Genomic DNA, 21,097 nt, shown 5'->3' on the forward strand with positions numbered 1-21,097 from the left:
TTTTAATACTTTGTTTAATGAATACACCAGGTTATCGACTGCGTGTAAACCAAGGTTTTACTACTTTGTTAACAATTACACCAATTACCCTTGAATGTAATTCACCCCTGTTTCAACAAGTCTATTAACTATTAATCCAGTTCCGTATCCGGTAAAATGAATAATTATTGGTATTTATAGATATCCCGCCCACCGTACCCAGTCAAACGTATGTGGTTATATATAAATACGTCGAATTATAAGTTTGTATATTAAATTAACAAGGTATTGTTTAGTTAATATAAAACCCATTAATAGCCCATAGTCTAATTTCCATAAGTGTCGTTTTTTTATCCAAACCCCAATTATGGTACAAAGCCCAATTACCCAATTTTAGTAATTAGCCCAACATCATGATTACTTCGGATTAAATAAGCATAATAATAACTTAGCTACGAGACATTAATATAAAAAGGTTGAACATAACTTACAAAGATTAAAAATAGCGTAGCGTTACACGGACAGAATTTCGACTTACACCCTTACAACATTCGCTAACATACCCTTATTATTAGAATTAAAATTAAAATTAAAATTAAAATATAAATATATAATACGTTTTATGAGAGAAGAAAAAAAAAAGATGGATTTTGAGATCAGAATTCGGTTGCTTTTATAGGGAGTTGCAGAAATTGGGGCTCCGCGACTCGCGGCCCATTTTGCCTTCAAACTCCGCGAGTCGCGGAGTTTGTAAATACAGCTCAGTCCCTTTTGGAGTCTTTCTTGCCGACAGTTTTAAATATTAATATAATATATATATAATTTTTAAGAATTATTTATATATTATATTATATTTATGTGCATAGTTGACTTGTAATTTTTAGTCCGTTGCGTCGAGCGTTGAGAGTTGACTCATGTCCCAGTTCCGGATTTTCGAACGTCCTTGCGTACAATTTAATATCTTGTACTTTGCGTTTTGAATCTTGTACTCTTGTAATTTTGAGACGTTTCTTATCAATAATTGGAACCTCTTTGATTGTCTTTTGTACTTTTGAGCTTTTTGGTCGTTTGCGTCTTCAATTCGTCGAATCTGTCTTTTGTCTTCACCTTTTATTATTTAAACGAATATCACTTGTAAATAGAACAATTGCAACTAAAAGCTTGTCTTTCTTGAGGAATAATGTTATGCAATATATGTTCGTTTTTAACATTATCAGTATTCTAATTACATAGAATATATATATATATATATATATATATATCAAAATATTTCGTAGATTACGGAGGACTTTGCGGGATATGTCAGGCAAAGTTTAAAGTAACAGATACGATAAGATAAGATTTAGCAGATATGCTAAGATATGAATTTTTCTCTATACACTATTCATGCAATCAATGCAGCAAGACGTGTCTTAGACTAAAAATGATAAGCAGGTAATTTCCTGAGGATGATAAGTAGTTAATTTTTGACACAAAATGATAAGCAAAACTTTTGACATGCAGACACGGTCGATGTCCAGACTCACTAATGCATCCTATCGACTTATAGTTAGACACACTAATGCAGACCTGGTTCGCTAAGACCACCGCTCTGATACCAACTGAAAGGACCCGTTCATATACATTATAAACGATTCACAATAGTTGATTACATTGCGAGGTATTTGACCTCTATATGATACATTTTATAAACATTGTATTCGTTTTTAAAAGACAAACTTTCTTTACATCGAAAATTGACAGGCATGCATACCATTTCATAATATCCATATCCAACTATAAATTGATTTAATAATAATCTTTGATGAACTCAATGACTCGAATGCAACGTTCTTCGAAATATTCTATGAAAGACTCCAATTAATATCTTTAAAATGAGCAAATGCACAGCGGAAGATTTCTTTAACACCTGAGAATAAACATGCTTTAAAGTGTCAACCAAAAGGTTGGTGAGTTCATTAGTTTACCATAATCATTTATTTCTATCATTTTAATAGACCACAAGAATTTAATTTCCAGTTCTCATAAATATACGTCTCATGCATAGAGACAAAAATAATCATTCATATGGTGAACACCTAGTAACCGACATTAACTATATACATATAAGAATATCCCCATCATTCCGGGATCCTCCTTCGGACATGATATAAATTTCGAAGTACTAAAGCATCCGGTACTTTGGATGGAGCTTGTTGGGCCCGATAGATCTATCTTTAGAGTTCGCGTCAATTAGGGTGTCTGTTCCCTAATTCTTAGATTACCAGACTTAATAAAAAGGAGCATATTCGATTTCGATAAGTCAACCATATAATGTAGTTTCGATTACTGGTGTCTATTTCGTAAAACATTTATAAAAATTGCGCATGTATTCTCAGCCCAAAAATATAAAGGGTAAAAAGGTAAATGAAACTCACGCATATAAATATTGTAAAACAACTAATAAAGCATTTGCATGTATTCTCAGCCCAAAAATGTAAAGAGTAAAAAGGGAGCAAATGAAACTCACGCATATAAATATTGTAAAACAGTTAATAAAGCATTTGCATGTATTCTCAGCCCAAAAATGTAAAGAGTAAAAAGGGAGCAAATGAAACTCACCATACTGTATTTCGTAGTAAAAATACATATGACGTCATTGAACAAGTGCAAGGTTGGCCTCGGATTCATGAACCTAAATTAATTATATATATTTATGTGTTGGTCAATATTTGTCTAACAAATTAGGTCAAGTCATAGTGTACCACAATCCTGAAGCTCGAGACTAATATCCAAAAGTCAACAAAAGTAAATTTGACTCAAAATAATTTCCAAAAATCTATACATAATTAATATATAGTTTAAATATCGTCATTTTATATTTTTAAATATTTTTAAAAGATTTATTAGAGTAAATAATATAATTTATTTATTAATAAATAAAATTTTATATTAAATTTATATAATAAAATATACTTTTATATATATTAAGTAATAAAATTTATAGGGTTCATTTAATATCATAAAGATAATATGATATGTATTATTAAAGTAAGTTATTACACGTAGTAAAATATGTTTGTATCACATATTTATTTGATAAAATAATATCTATAATGATAGTAAGTAAAAGTTGTATTATTTTGTAATAATAATTATTATTATAAAAATATCAATATTTATAATTACTAAGATGACATTATGATAAAACGATAATTCTAATTATGATAACTTTAATATTTACGATAATTTTTAATATTATCTTTATAATAATAATTCTATTTAAAATAATAATAATAATAATGATATTTTATAGTAACAATGACATTTCTATTAAAATGATAATTTTTGTTAAAATGATAGTTTTAATACTAAGGATACTTTTAATAATAATAGTAATGATAAAAATAATAAGAACGATAATTTTATCTAAATCAATATCTTATAATATTTTAATTTCATCATGATACTCTTATTCATTATTTCCTAATCGTTTCGTTTAATAGCTTTTAATTGTCTTTTATATCATGTTCATAATAATGATAATAATAGTAATTAAAATAATTAGGTGTTACAAATATATGTTTTAATTACACCAATATTAATAATGATAGTTACTATAACATTATTAACGATAATACTAATAATTATCTTAATGATAATATAGTAATAATAATAATAACAATAACAATAACCATTTTTAAATAATGATATATATATTAATAATGATAATAATAATAATAATAATAATACTAATAATAATAATAATAATAATAATAATAATAATAATAATAATAATAATAATTGGATAATAATAATAATACTAATTATAACTTTAACGATAATAACGATAGTAATAATAAAAAAAATAACAATTTTTACTGATAAATCCCGTTTATTGATAAAGATAATAATAATGATAATAATAAGATAAAACTAGAACGACGATAAAAACGACGATAATAATAATCATTTTTAATAAAAATATCAAAAATTCAATTGATTATAACTTCTAATCCGTTCATCGAAACCATTTGATATCTAAAGGAAAAGTTCTTAATTTTTCGCTAGCTTTCCAAGGACATGCATATCTTATACCTTATCTCAACCGCAAGTGTAACTAATTTAAGATTCAACCTAACCTGTCTAAGGGCAATATCAAAAGTACAAGCATGCATAATCCTAAATACTCGAGCACTAGTCAGGGACACACTATTAGTATGTAAAAGTTAAATTATGAGTACTCACGTATCAATATTGAGATTCAATATTGCAGGAACGGTACGTAGACGCAACGGAAATGATAAACACTATATTGACCTCACGAGCATACCCATGAACCATACTCAATCACCTCCATAGCTATAACCCATAATTTCTTTAATCCTATCCTACTCGAAAAACAATTTTGAAATCACTCGAACAGCACTCCGTCGTAATATTTTATGTATACTAATAATATCTTGAAATAATACGGAGTAAATATATATATGTAAATCGATTGAGAGAGTTTAGAGAAAAATATTTTCAAGTTTCTATGAAATAATGAAACCTATTGAATTCTATTTATAATAGATTTTTGAATTATTAAAGTGAATTATTAAAGTATGAATTATTAAAGTGAATTATTAAAGTTAAAGTAAAGTAAAAATAACGTAAAGGTAAAGTTTAAGTATAGTAAAAGTATAAAACTATGTACGTATAATACGAGTATAAATATATATAATATTAATTTAAATCGTTAATAACATAAAATATAAATATCGTTATCTTTATCATACTAGTTAAGTAATGAATTGTCAAAAGTGGTTCTAGATATTTATAAAAGTTATATACGTTTTAATAATAAAGTTCTTTTTAAACCGAAAACGTTTTTGTACGTTTGAAACTAAATAGATCAATCGAGTCTTTATGAGATTCAATCTTCCACTATCCTTTGTCTAGTTCTCAATGATTGACAATTTGTTCTTATTTATAAATCACTTTACCATTTTCCGAATATTGTTAAAATGGAAAGATTTCTCAAATCAACGTGGGCCTTTCAACAGAGACTTGTAATCATAATTCAATATATCTGATAATTCAATCATTTGATCTTATCTTCTAATTCCATTGATAAACATTTTGAAACAAATACAATCATATAAAATATTTAATCTAATATTTTGTTTACGTTTCAAGTTATAATATATATACACATATACATATATAATCATATTCGTTTAATGGTTCGTGAATCGTTGGAACTTGGTCGAGGTTGAATGAATGTATGAACATAGTTTAAAATTCATGAAATTTAACTTAACAAATATTGCTTATCGTGTCAGAAACATATAAAGATTAAAGTTTAAATTTGGTTGGAAATTTCCGGGTTGTCACAGTTGGTGTGGGAATTCTTTTCCACGGTAATTTTTAATCCTCTTCGTGCTATTACGGATTTGAGTTTCTTACGGTTCCGGTTAGGAGGAGAGGAACGGGAAATGAGTAGGATGGATCTTTCCCGTGCATTAGATTTATACCCCGATATGGATGATTTCATTTTAATTCAGTATTTGGGGGAGACTAAGTTTTATGGTGCCGAACTATTTAATGCGCAACAATATTGGTATCAAATTAGTGGTAAAAATCCGTGTGTGTCTAGTGAATCGAAGGGGTCGAACATTCGAGATAAGGATGCGAGATTGATTCAAAGGTTTTTGGGTGCACGTTTTGTGCTAGAGTGAATGGGTATGATAAAGTGACGACTCATGATTTGTGGTCCATTTATCAGATTAATCATGAGCAGTTTGCGGATTTGGCTAATTTAGTGGGCGAATATTTACGTAAGCATGCGCTTGAAAAGCAATGGGCAAAACCACTTTTGGGTGGACATTATGTTACAAAAATTGCTAAGTTTTTCAATATTAACTTCAGTCGTTGCACACCAGCTCGTGACTTGATGAAACCTTTCGGGACACAGTTTTATCTTAATGCACGTATTTTGATGTGGAACTCGCATAGGACAATGTTAGTCGAATATGTTGAACCAACTCAACAAGGGGGCGAGTGGTAGTGGTACGCACCATGATGATGATGAAGACGTCGCTGCTCGCATCCACGAGTATATTAGTTCGGAGTCGAATGACCCGTATGTTTCGGGTAGTGGGAAACCTTGGTTGGTTTCTGAAGAAGTTTGGAATAGCTTGGTCTCTCGGGTTGATAATGTTCAGATTGGTGTGTCGAGTAATTTTAATGAGTTTCAGAGAGATCAGCGATCACATAATGATCGCATGTGACCATGTGGGGGAGCCAACAGCGGGTTGAGGCAAGCACGCTACGATAAGAGGAAATGGCGATGGAGTCATTGCATGATCAACAATGGATGGCTTATGGTAACGATTGGCAGAGACACAATGCACGTATTTATTATAATTTTCCTAATGATTATATGAGTACGCCACATATAGAGCCGGTTTACTATCGTAATCCGATTAGGCCACGAGTCACCGCACCAACCTACGACCTGCATGAAGCTATGGAGGGGACTAGAAGGCAGTTCTATGAGCGATATCCGCAAAGCCAATGGCCTTTTGGAGACTTTTATTGATGAGGCCTGCGCGCCGATGATCATGTTGTAACTTGTTTCAAACTTTTTATTTGTTGTTCTGTACTTCGTTATTTATTTTCTTGGATTATGTACTGTAAACTTATTTGGGGATAAGGCGTTTCGGTTACCGGGTGGTGCCACCTTATCCCGTTTATGTAGTTCTTTTATTTTTCTTTTTAGTAGGTTGGTTGGTGAAACAAATTTTCAAGTCTGGCATTAAGTTCAGCAAAATTGCACAATTGATGATATTGGTGTAAGGATTGGGAATTGACGATGTTCTTATGCTGGCAGTCAGTTCAGTGCCATCTGTCACTGGCATTCTGCGATCAGTGGTTAAACTCGATAAGTTTTTATTCTCTTTCTCACATTACCCTTTCGATTTTAATCTATTTTTGATCTCAAGTAATGGGGACATTACTTGATCTCAAGTGTGGGGTGGGGATGTAAAATCTCTCGGGTTGGTTTTTAAGGAATTGTCAACATGTGCGCTTTGAATCTAAAGAAAGTCTTGACGTTTCACGGGTTTTGGTCGTAAAAAAAATGAAAAATTTAGGGGAAAAATAAAAAAATGAGAAAAGTTAGAAGAAAAAGAAAAAAAAGAGAGTAAAACAATCGAAAATTCGGCTAAAACCATATGCTTTAAGAATGGCAAGTTGTTACCTACGAATTAACGGATATAAAATATACAAAATGTCGTATCCTGTGTTCATTCCGCCCTAGGCCGAAGCCGGGTCTAGTTGGCTTGGAAATTATGCTTGTTCCGTGTCGTTTCCCTAAAACCAAGGGGAACTGTGGGTGACACTTTCCATACCCTAGGATGTATTGTTTCCATCCTATATAGGAAGTAAAGTCTTCCGAGTGTACGTCTTACTTGGTATAGCAGACTTCCTAAACCATACCATTTCATACTCATATCATTTCACGATATAAGGTACTGTGGGAATAGGAAGTCTTGAACTTCCAAATACATTCATTTCCATTGAACGTGAAATCCTACGAATTCTTCAGAATTTAATCGTAGGTCACCTGTACCAAAACGGGTGTCAACCGTAAGAGCAGTGATTGGATCGTGTGGTCGAAGCAGGGCCATGCGTTAGATCGAAAAACTTAAACAGGGCGATCCTCATTATTTCTCCTAACAAGGGCAATGTTGCATCCGGCCACCTAATATAACCACACATGATGTATCCATTCCATCCTAAAGGGAGTCAAGTCTCTCAATCGACACACTTGATGACTTATGTCATAAGATGTAGTCTAGACCAGCTGTTGGTTGACGAAAATTCTTGAAAAGTCTTTTCTAACATCAGCTGGAAATTCACTAGGCCTCAGCATCAAACAGGGAGCTAGTGGTCAGACTTATCTCAATGAGGGAGATATGTCTCGTAAAATAGGGGGGCACCATGCATACATAAAATGTCAGTGATTTATCAGGATCTCCGGAAGGATAATCTCCTTAAAGATTAATCACCTTTTAAGCCCGATGAACTTCAATCTTTATAATTGACTTAACGGATTAGATGGTCACCTCATGATTATCAATGATAACCGGACGTAATGTGTATCCTCCTAAGCACATTATTTTCTTACCGACATCTCGCGATCTTGGTTCATGGCTCCACTTGCTTCCTAGTTTAGTTTGAAGACTATATTACGAGGTTTGAGATTCTTTTGCTTCAAGATATGATATATATTGTTCGAGATGTTACTTTTGCTCTAATGATTCAAGTTATATTGGTTCATTCATTGTTAAGAAGATCATTTAGTTACTTGTTCATTTATTTGCTCGAGGAATGTGTGAAGTTGTTTGAGGAATGCAAGGTGGAGCCATGGTTAGTATTTACTCCATATTCGTACCCACGCTAGTTGATATTTGGTTTTTGGTTCGTTGTATCTATACCTACTTTGAAGACAATATCATTTTGTTTCGAGTTAAGTTGCTTGAGGACAAGCAAAACTCTAGTGTGGGGTGGTTTGATTTTGCTTAGTTTACACATATTTATTTGCGCAATATCGGTCGCATTTTGATCCATTGGATACGAATTAGAGCTATTTTGGAAGACATTTGATGGATGTGGGATTTAAGAGCCGAGAAGATCATTTGTACGATTTTTAGATCATTTTAAGGCATACTTTATGTTATTCTATCATCGGTGCCTTAATATGATGAGTTAAGATGATTTTGGGCGTACATTTTTTATGTTAAAGAAGGAATCGGCCAGAGAATTAAGCCGCAACGCGGCTATATAGCCTGCGACTCGGGTTATAACGTGTTTTGAGGGTCGAGCTGTTTGATGAAGGTTGGAATCTGAGCATGTGTTAAGCCGCGGCAGGCTGAAGGGGCTGCAATGCGGGTCAATACTGGTGTCGGTTTTTGGGATATAAATAGGGAATTTAAAACCCTAACTCACACACACTTTTTCCTGAACGAATTGGTGCAGCTCTAAGGCTATTTTAGGTATTTTTGCGGAATCCCAACATCATCCAATCAATCTAATCATTTCGAAAACACTTTTCGATTCGTTCGTCATTAAGGATCACTCTTTTCACTAGGTTTAATTCTTTATCAACATAATGAATTCTCAAATTTGTTTATTTATGATTTTGTTTTCAACCATGATTGTTGACTAAACTTATAATGCTTGTCTAGATTAATAACCGAGGTTTTGGATGTTATGATTTATGATTTATTGAACTCATGCATGTTTATTTCAATAGTTTGAATAGAAGATCGATTCTTATTGATGTTTAACTTTATGAACTTGATTGATTAGTGTATTTGTTTGATAAAGAGAACTCTTGTTGATTTAATACACTAGTTTACAATTGATTTGTCTTAATTGATTGTTTGCTAAACCGGACCAAGGGGTAAATTAAGTTTTAAATGGTTAAACGATATAGGGGTGAATTGTGAAGAGCGAACGCAAAGGCAATTGTTATTCAAATCTTTGATCTAGTTAATTAATTAGTCACAAATGAAAAGGTCTTAGGTGCCAGGGAACCCTACATCTAGTAATTCTAGTTTGAGTACTTGATAAAGAGAACTCTTGGCGGGTCGACTGAGTAATTTGCATGTATTGAGTCTTAAATCGGGCTAAGGTATAAAAACATCCAATTCCGAGGGTAAAAGGTCTAGACGAGTATTTTCATTCCATTTGATATCAAAACTATCTTAATTGCTTTCTTGTTTTAATTTTTATAAATTTAAATCCAAAAATATTGTTTTTACTTTCGATCAAATCTTGATTTGGCTAATCGTTAAATAGCCACAAAACCCACTATCTCGTACTTTCAATTTTAATAGATTAACTTAGTTTATTTCCATTAGTTGCAATCTTAATTCTCACTTTAAACTGTCCTTGGAACAATTTCGGATTTACCAACTTGATACTATTGCACGATCGGGTACACTGCCCGTTAGTGTGTAGTAATCATTTAACTGGTGTTTTCCAACGTAATTTATATAGGCGATTTACACATCACCCGATCAGATGTAGTATTTTAGGTTATCGTCCCAAGAGAGCGTAGATGCGGTTTAAGTTGGTTTATTATGTAGTCTAGCTCTTGTTAAAGAACTAGAAGTATAGTAATAAGATTTTAGATTGTTGTTTAGATTTGGAAAATTATCTCTTAGGAAAGAGACAATTGAAGATACGTTCTTAATGAAATGAATAGTAAACTATTAAGAAGGAAAGAATAAGGATTAAGATAAACAATATTAAATAAAATCAGTTACATGAACGAATAACTCATACGGGAATCATATTAGACAAGTTTCATAACTTATATTAACACAAATCAAGATAATAACCATAGACCAATTATTATCCCTAAACAGTTAAGGTAAGTGTTGCATATCATTCAATAAGTAGGACTTAAAGCATACATTAGCTAAGTGATGTTGAAAGCTAACATCTTAATTCTTAGTGTTCAATTCAATCACATGATACATATCAATTTAATCTTATGATGAGGATTAATTAACAAGCAAATAGATTAAAAATTAGATAGACTTCTAAACTCAATTAGATCAACTCAAGTTACTAGCTGAAAGCTAATCTTTACTAAGTTCTCATGCAATCATTAACTAAACACATCCAAACAATGGATCTTCGACTAAGCCTAACAATATTAAACTATATTATATAAGCATGATTCAAGTTCAACAAATTCATTACTACTAATGTTGTTTAACGTAATTGCATGCCATCCAATTACAAAGTTTGATGGACAAGATCTAAACAAGTTAAGTGAATCGAATAATAGAGCGTTGGATTAAGTGTTAATCAATCCTAAAATCTTGTTATTTAATCATTAAGAATGGCAAACATGAAATGTTCCGTTCATATTGATTATAAACGTTCCATATTAATTGATTTCGTTGCGAGGTTTTGACCTCTATATGAGAGGTTTTTTCAAAGACTGCATTCGTTTTTAAAACAGACCATAACCTTTATTTTATCAACAAGTTAAAAAGTCACCACTTAGATTATCCAGAAATGATAATCTAACAAATATCACACTTACACACAACCAATACATATTGGTTTACAAATATTAATTTATTACAACAAAATAAATCTCGAATGCAGTTTTAAACAATATTATACAAGCATGCTGACACCAAATCTTGTCCATATAATAGCATGCAACAGCGAAAGCTCTTAATAATCACCTGAGAATAAACATGCTTTAAACGTCAAAAAAATGTTGGTTAGTTATAGGTTTAACTTATATATTTATCAAATCGTAATAATAGACCACAAGATTTCATATTTCAATATACATCCCATACATAGAGATAAAAATCATTCATATGGTGAACACCTGGTAACCGACCTTAACAAGATGCATATAGAATATCCCCTATCATTCCGAAACTCCCTTCGAACATGATGAATTCAAAGTACTAAAGCATCCGGTACTTTGGATAGGGCTCGTTGGGCCTGATAGATCTATCGTTAGGATTCGCGTCAATTAGGGTGTCTGTTCCCTAATTCTTAGATTACCAGACTAAAAAGGGACATATTCGGTTTAATAATTCAACCATAGAATGTAGTTTCAAGTACTTGTGTCTATTTCGTCAAACATTTATATAACTGCATGTATTCTCATCCCAAAATATTAGATTTTAAAAGTGGGACTATAACTCACTTTCACAGATTTTTACTTCGTCGGGAAGTAAGACTTGGCCACTGGTCGATTCACGAACCTATAATAAATATGTACATATATATCAAAGTATGATCAAAATATATTTACAATATTTTTAATACGTTTTGCTGTTTTAAGTTTATTCAGTCAGCTGTCCTCGTTAGTGACCTACAACTAGTTGTCCATAGTTATATGTACAGAAATAAATTGATATATATTATCTTGACCCAATCCACGACCCATTGTATACACGTCTCATTCTAGATCATAACTCAAAGTATATATATTTTTGGAATCAACCTCAACCCTGTATAGCTAACTCAAACATTACTACATATAGAGTGTCTATGGTTGTTCCAAATAATATATATACATGGGTCAATATGATATGTCAAAACATTTGCATACGTGTCTATGGTATCCCAAGATTACATAATATATTAGAATACATGTATAATACAATATAAGTTAGCTAGGATATGATTTGTATAGAATTGTTACAATATTTTCCGTAGCTACAACAATCAAAAAAAAATATCCAATCTTGTTTTTCCCATAACTTCTCCGTTTTAAATCCGTTTTGAGTGAATCAAATTGCTATGGTTTTATATTGAACTCTATTTTATGAATCTAAACAGAAAAAGTATAGGTTTATAGTCGGAAATATAAGTTACAAGTCATTTTTGTAAGAGGTAGTCATTTCAGTCAAAAGAACGACGTCTTGATGACCATTTTGAAAAACATACTTCCACTTTGAGTTTAACCATGATTTTTGGATATAGTTTCATGTACATAAGAAAAATCATTTTCCCAGAAGAAAAACTTTTAAATCAAAGTTTATTATAGTTTTTAATTAACTAACCCAAAACAGCCCGCGGTGTTACTACGACGGCGTATATCCGGTTTTACGGTGTTTTTCATGTTTTCAGGTTTTAAATCATTAAGTTAGCATATCATATAGATATAGAACATGTGTTTAGTTGATTTTAAAAGTCAAGTTAGAAGGATTAACTTTTGTTTGCGAACAAGTTTAGAATTAACTAAACTATGTTCTAGTGATTTCAAGTTTAAACCTTCGAATAAGGTAGTTTTATATATATGCATCGAATCATTTTATGAACATCATTACTACCTCAGGTTTTGTGGATAAACCTACTCGAAATGAGAAAAATAGATCTAGCTTCAAAGGATCCTTGGATGGCTTGAAAGTTCTTGAAGCAGAATCATGACACAAAAACAAGTTCAAGTAAGATTTCCACTCGAAATAAGATTGTTATAGTTATAGAAATTGAATCAAAGATTGAATATGAGTATTACCTTGTATTAGAAAGACATCTTACTGTAAATAAAAAATATTTCTTGAGGTTGGATGATCACTTTACAAGATTGGAAGTAAGCTAGCAAACTTGGAAGTATTCTTGATTTTATGAAACTAGAACTTATAGAATTTATAAAGACCACTTAGAACTTGAAGATAGAACTTGAGAGAGACCAGTTAGATGAAGAAAATTGAAGAATAAAAGTGTTTGTAGGTGTTTTTGGTCGTTGGTATATGCATTAGATATAAAGGATGTGTAATTTTGTTTACATGTAAATAAGTCATGAATGATTACTAATTTTTTTGTAATTTTATGAGATATTTCATGCTAGTTGCCAAATGATGGTTCCCACATGTGTTAGGTGACTCACATGGGCTGCTAAGAGCTGATCATTGGAGTGTATATACCAATAGTACATACATCTAAAAGCTGTGTATTGTACAAGTACGAATACGAGTGCATACGAGTAGAATTGTTGATGAAACTGAACGAGGATGTAATTGTAAGCATTTTTGTTAAGTAGAAGTATTTTGATAAGCATCTTGAATTCTTTCAAAAGTTTATGAATACATATTAAAACACTACATGTATATACATTTTAACTGAGTCGTTAAGTCATAGTTAGTCGTTACATGTAAATGTTGATTTGAAACCTTTAGGTTAACGATCTTGTTAAATGTTGTTAACCCAATATTTATTATATCTAATGAGATGTTAAATTATTATATTATCATGATATTATGATATATTAATATATCTTAATATGATATATATACATTTAAATGTCGTTACAACGATAATCGTTATATATATGTCTCGTTTCAAAATCATTAAGTTAGTAGTCTTATTTTTACATATGTAGTTCATTGTTAATATACTTAATGATATATTTACTTATCATTATCATGTTTATATATAGTGTAACAATATCTAAAAATGATTCATATGTAATTAGTAAAACATTGTTATAACGATAATCGTTATATATATCGTTTTCAAGTTTCTTGATTCAATAGTCTCATTTTTATGTATATAACTCATTGTTAAAATACCTAATGAGATACTTACTTATCATAATATCATGTTAACTATATATATATCCATATATATGTCATCATATAGTTTTTACTAGTTTTAACGTTCGTGAATCACCGGTCAACTTGGGTGGTCAATTGACTATATGAAACCTATTTCAATTAATCAAGTCTTAACAAGTTTGATTGCTTAATATGTTGGAAACACTTAATAATGTAAATAACCAATTCATTTAATATATATATACATGGAAAAGTTCGGGTCACTACAGTACCTACCCGTTAAATAAATTTCGTCCCGAAATTTTAAGCAGTTGGAGGTGTTGACGTATCTTCTGGAAATAAGTGCGGGTATTTCTTCTTCATCTGATCTTCTCGTTCCCTGGTGAACTCGGGTCATCTACGAGCATTCCATCAAACCTTAACAATTGGTATCTTGTTTTACTTAAGTCTTTTAACTTCATAATCCATTATTTTGAAGGGTTCTTTGATGAATTGAAGTTTTTCGTTGATTTGGATTTCGTCTAACGAAATAGTGAGATCTTCTTTAGCAAAATATTTCTTCAAATTCGAGACGTGGAAAGTGTTATGTACAGCCACGAGTTGTTGAGGTAACTCAAGTCGGTAAGCTACTGGTCCGACACGATCAATAATCTTGAATGGTCCAATATACCTTGGATTTAATTTCTCTCGTTTACCAAATCGAACAATGCCTTTTCAAGGTGCAACTTTAAGCATGACCATCTCTCCAATTTCAAATTCTATATCTTTTCTTTTAATGTCAGTGTAGCTCTTTTGTCGACTTTGGGCGGTTTTCAACAGTTGTTGAATTTGGATGATCTTCTCGGTAGTTTCTTGTATTATCTCCGGACCCGTACTCTGTCTATCCCCCACTTCACTCCAACAAATTGGAGACCTGCACTTTCTACCATAAAGTGCTTCAAACGGTGCCATCTCAATGCTTGAATGGTAGCTGTTATTGTAGAAAAATTCTTCAAACGGTAGATGTCGATCCCAACTGTTTTCGAAATCAATAACACATGCTCGTAGCATGTCCTCAAGTGTTTGTATCATCCTATCGCTCTGACCATCATTTTGTGGATGATAGGCAGTACTCATGTCTAGACGAGTTCCTAATGCTTGCTGTAATGTCTGCCAGAATCTTGAAATAAATCTGTCATCTCTATTAGAGATAATAGAGATTGGTATTCCATGTCTGGAGACGACTTCCTTCAAATACAGTCATGCTAACTTCTCCATCTTGTCATCTTCTCTTATTGGCAGGAAGTGTGCTGATTTGGTGAAACGATCAACTATTACTCAAATAGTATCAAAACCACTTGCAGTCCTTGGCAATTTTGTGATGAAATCCATGGTAATGTTTTCCCATTTCCATTCTGGGATTTCGGGTTGTTGAAGTAGACCTGATGGTTTCTGATGCTTAGCTTTGACCTTAGAACACGTCAAACGTTCTCCTACATATTTAGCAACATCGGCTTTCATACCCGGGCACCAAAAATGTTTTTTGAGATCCTTGTACATCTTCCCCGTTCAATGATGTATTGAGTATCTGGTTTTATGAGCTTCTCTAAGTACCAAATTCTTTCAACCTTATACCGGGTTCCGTCTTCCCAAATATTAAGATGCTTCTCCGATCCTTTGGGTATTTCATCCTTTAAAATTCCTTCTTTTAAAACTTCTTGTTGCGCCTCCTTTATTTGGGTAGTAAGGTTATTGTGAATCTTAATATATATATATATATATATATATATATATATATATATATATATATATATATATATATATATATATATATATATATATATATATATATATATATATATATATATATATGGGTAGTAAGGTTATTGTGAATCATTAAATTCATAGATTTTACTCGAATGGGTTCTGATAGTGCTCTAAATGAACATATATTTAGTATCAATATGCTTCCAATATGTAAAGCTTTTAGTTGTAATTGTTCTATTTTAGGTAATATTCGTTTAAATAAATAAGTGCGAAGACAAAAGAAGAAAATGACGATTTGAAGACGCAAATGACCAAAAAGCTCAAATGTACAAGATATAATTCAAGTGGTTCAATTTATTGATGAGAAACGTCTCAAAATTACAAGAGTACGAGCTGCGAAATGCAAAGTACAAGATATTAAATTATACGAAAGGACGTTCGAAAAACCGAAATCGGGACGTGAGCCAACTATCAACGAGCGACGCAACGGAGCTAAAATTACAAGTCAACTATGCACAAGAATATAATATAATATTTAAATAATTATATAAATTATTTATATATTATATATTATATTAAATAACATCGACAAACTAGCAAACAAAAACTATGTGAGCTGGATCTGACGGTCATGCGATCGCATGGGAAATAGGCATAAAACTCATGCGAGTACATGAGCCCATGCGAGTGCATGAGATTTGCACTAAAATCTCATGCGACCGCATGAGTTACTGTAGCAGGACACATCCTTTAAATTCGCCAGTTTTCTGCGAGTTTTAATGTACATTTTTCTAATATTTTCTCTTCTCGTCTCTGTAAACATAATATATATATTTATAATTTTAATTTTAATTTTAATTTAAGTTTAATAATAATTGGGTTATTATAAGAAATGTTTTATGGGTTTTAAGTCAAAATTCTGTCCGTGCAACGCTACGCGATTAATCACCACTGTAAGCTATGTTCTTCCTTTTTAAATTAATGTCTCGTAACTAAGTTATTATTATGCTTATTTGAGCCGAAGTAATCGTGATGTTAGACTAAATATTAAGACGGGGTTATTAGATTTTGTACCATAATTAAGGTTTAGATAAAAGACCGACACTTGTGGACATTGGACTATGACTATTAATAGATAAGGGGTATTGTCTAATTGAGCGACAACTCATTGGAACCTGTCGAACCTATCTTCAAATTAGTTAATCTAATAATTATTAAAATGATTATGTATGTGCTATTTAGTGACGTTTATACGACATCTTTTACGATCATTTAATTAATTATTCGGGTTGGGTAATTGATTATTCATTCTGATCAAGTGGGTAAATTAATATTCATGTCTCATTAAAATAGGGGTGGATTACATACAAGGATAATTGGTGTAATTGTTAACAAAGTATTAAAACCTTGGATTACGCGTAGTCGATAACCTGGTGTAATTATTAACAAAGTATTAAAACCTTGTTACAGTTCGAATCCCTAATTAGTTGGAATATTTGACTTCGGGAATAAGGTTAATTTGACGAGCATTTTATAATTATGACCGATGGACTATTATGGACAAAAACCAAATAGGTATCAAATAATCTAGGACAAAGGACAATTAACCCGGGTAAAAATTAATTAAAATCAAAACGTCAAACATCATGATTACGGAAGTTTAAATAAGCATAATACTTTTATTTCATATTTCATCGTACCTTTATTTACGGTCATTTTAATTACTGCAATTTACTTTATCGCAATTTAAATTCTGTCATTTATATTATCGTCATTTATCTTTACGCTTTATTTAAAATCGACAAACCGGTCATTAAACGGTAAAAACCCCCTTTTATAATAATATTACTATATATAATTATATATATTTTTATATAAAAATAGTTAATAAAAATATAGCGTTAAACTCAGCTAGCTCCCTGTGGAACGAACCGGACTTACTAAAAACTACACTACTCTACGATTAGGTACACTGCCTATAAGTGTTGTAGCAAGGTTTAGGTATATCTCAATCTAAATAAATAAATAAAACTTGTGTAATTTGTATCATATTTTGTAATAAAAATATAACTATTTCGTACCCCTCTCCTTTAACATCAAGTTTTTGGCGCTGCTGCCGGGGAAAGCCGAAGTGAAACGCTATAAAAAAAATTTAAGTTCTTAAACTATTTTTGTAAAAATATAAAAAAAAGTTTTAAATATAAAAATTTAAAAACAAAAAAAAAATATATATATATTTTTATATTTTTAAGTGTTTAAATTAAAAAGTTTATATTTTTATTGTTAAAAGTTATAAAAACTAATAAGTAAATTATTATTTTTTATTTATAAGTTTTATTTAAGTTATTTTATTTTTATTTTATTAAAAATAGAAAAAAATAAAAATAAATATATATAAGTATTTGGGCCTGGTACTGTAGCAGCCCAAGACCTGGCCTGGTATCCGAAACCATGCAATCACGTGGCCCAGCCATATAAAACTCATGCGATCGCATGAGTTTATCTGACATGTCTGATCCCTGTAATTATTACGTTGTAGGGTTTTAATAATAATTATTATTAATTTATTAACCCTAATTAGGGTTTAATTATTTAATTATTTTTTAATATTTAGTTTTAGTTTTAATTAATTTGTAATATTTAGTTTAAATTAGTTTTATTAGTTTTAAAATTGATACTTTTATAAAATAAATAATTTAAAAATAATATATTTATAAAAAATTGTATTTTTATAACTTTAGTTTTATTTTTATATTTTCGTATCTTTTTATTAATTTAATTCGTAATTTGTATTTTTCATTCGTAACTAATTTTAAGATATAGTTTTTGCCGTAGTTTACTTTTATTTCTAGAATTTTAAGACTTTGCCGTAAAATCCTTTAAGTGCTTTTTCTTTAGATTAAGATTTAGGCGCTTTAGAATTTTGCGACGCCGTTTATATATTTTAGTGCCTTTTAAGTTATTGCCGTTTTGGATATAGAATTCCTTTTATGCTTTAATACCTTTAGACGTAAGTTTTAATTTTTAGTTTTTAGACTTTTAAGTTTCGACGCTGCAATTTTCTTATTTTTCGATGATTATTTTTCGACCTTTTATTTTTCGACGTTTTTCGACGCACTCTTTTTCTTTCTTATTTCTCGACGCTCTAGTTTTTAGGATATAGAATTTTCTATTTCCTCTTTAAAATTTCAAAACGAAAAATTATTTTACGCGGTTAAATTGATAGACATCCAAAATTTTCTGGTTCGTAGTAATAGTTGGATTTGTTAGTGGCGAGTTGGGGCTTCCGATTTAAAGGGTCCTGGCTACCTGCTGCATCTATTGGCTATTTGAAATGTGGGCAAAATCAGAAATGTCTATTAATTTGATAACTTATATAATTTTTATTTTTATAACTAATAGGATATTCAGTGAATGCACCGAGCAAAACGTTCACCACCTTTCATACGCTCACCATCTGTAACTCGATCAAGACATCTAGCCAATATTGTCGCCGTTGATTTTTCTTTAGAATCGTCATCTAGTCGACTAAGTACTCCAATTCAAATTTCTGAAAATCCATTTTTTGAACCCAACCTCACAATTGAGAATCCGGAGGATATTCAGGGACAATTCAGAGATCCTGAACCACTAATCATTCCTCCTGAACTACAAATTATTCATTCAGAGATTGTCGAGGAAGAAACCATTAAATTAGAATCTTCTAGTGATTCAGATTCAACAAATTCAATTATGGAAGTAACGAAACCTCTAAGTATGGAAGATCGAATGAGAGCCACACGTACAGGCCAAGGACACGCCATTATTAAGCCAGGCATTAATGCGCCAGATAATGAAATCAAAGGACAAATTCTACACATGGTAACTAATCAATGCCAATATAGTGGTACGCCAAAAGAAGATCCAAATGAACATCTTCGTACCTTTAATAGGATCTGTACTCTATTCAAAATGAGAGAAGTAGAGGATGAACAAATCTATCTCATGTTATTTCCCTGTACTTTAAAGGGAGAAGCCAAAGATTGGTTAGAATCGTTACCTGAAGGGGCGATTGATACATGGGATGTGTTAGTTGAAAAATTTCTTAAACAATTCTTTCCAGCATCTAAAGCCGTAAGACTTCAAGGAGAAATTGTTACGTTCACACAAAAGCCAAATGAAACATTATATGAGGCATGGACAAGATTTGGAAAGTTGTTGAGAGGATGTCCTCAGCACGGTTTAGACACTTATCAAATAGTACAAATATTCTACCAAGGTATCGACATTGCTACATGAAAAGACATCGACATACCAGCTGGTGGTTCCATTATGAAGAAAACCGCAACTGAAGCTTACAAAATCATTGATAACACTGCTTCCCACTCACATGAGTGGCACCAAGAAAAAGACATTGTTAGATCATCTAAAGCGGCTAGAGCCGATTCTAGCCATGACTTTGATTCCGTTTCCGCAAAAATAGATGCTTTCGAAAGACGAATGGAAAAGATGAATAAAGATATTCACGCAATACGAATCAGTTGTGAGCAATGCGGTTCACCACACTTAACGAAATATTGTCACATCGAGCAAACAATGGAACAACGAGAGAATATTTCCTGCATGAACCAAAGGCCGGGAAATAATTATCAGAATAATTATCAACTGCCAAGGCCAAACTTCAATCGAAATCAAAACATTCTTTACAATCCAAATGGACCCAACAACAACTCGAACAACCAAAAAGGTCCGAATAACCAACCAACTCAAAACAACACTTTCAATCAATAAAGACCTAGCTTGTATAAACCACCACAACAAACCGAAGAGAAAAAGCCAAATCTGGAAGAAATGATGGCAAAGCTAATGGAATCTCAAACACAATTTATTACATCTCAAACCTAAACAAATGAGAGGTTTGATCAATCATTAAGAACTCAACAAGCTTCCATTTTGAATCTAGAAAAACACGTAGGTACTCTTGCTAGCATGATGAGTGAGAGGGAACAAGGAAAGCTACCGAGTAATACTGAAGTAAATCCTCGAAATGAGAATGTTAATATGGTTTCAACGAATTTTGAAAAACCAGCATCAGAAGATAGGAAGGTTTTTAATGTGAGTAACAATAAAGAAGTTACAACACCACCACCACCCGAGTATGTAAAGCCAGTGGTGACACCATACAGACCACCCATCCCATTTCCAATAAAAGGAGTTGAGTATGAGCAAGTAATAGGTAATAAAGGTTGTGAAATCTCTGGAAAGAAGAAGAAGAATAAGAAAGTACAAGAAACAAAATCCGTAAAAGTAAACCCAGT

At 31.5% G+C, this 21,097-nt stretch overlaps 1 non-coding gene across 1 annotated transcript; it reads right to left on the bottom strand.

The window, feature by feature from the left end:
* Positions 1-19,916: 19,916 nt before the first annotated feature.
* On the bottom strand, positions 19,917-20,023 carry LOC139894981 (small nucleolar RNA R71). The gene has a single exon (XR_011775453.1). It is a non-coding gene; the product is annotated as a small nucleolar RNA R71 (small nucleolar RNA).
* Between the last annotated feature and the right edge of the window lie 1,074 nt (positions 20,024-21,097).

Source organism: Rutidosis leptorrhynchoides, chromosome 2, assembly GCF_046630445.1.
Source record: "Rutidosis leptorrhynchoides isolate AG116_Rl617_1_P2 chromosome 2, CSIRO_AGI_Rlap_v1, whole genome shotgun sequence".
In the NCBI taxonomy this organism is placed as follows: domain Eukaryota; kingdom Viridiplantae; phylum Streptophyta; class Magnoliopsida; order Asterales; family Asteraceae; genus Rutidosis; species Rutidosis leptorrhynchoides.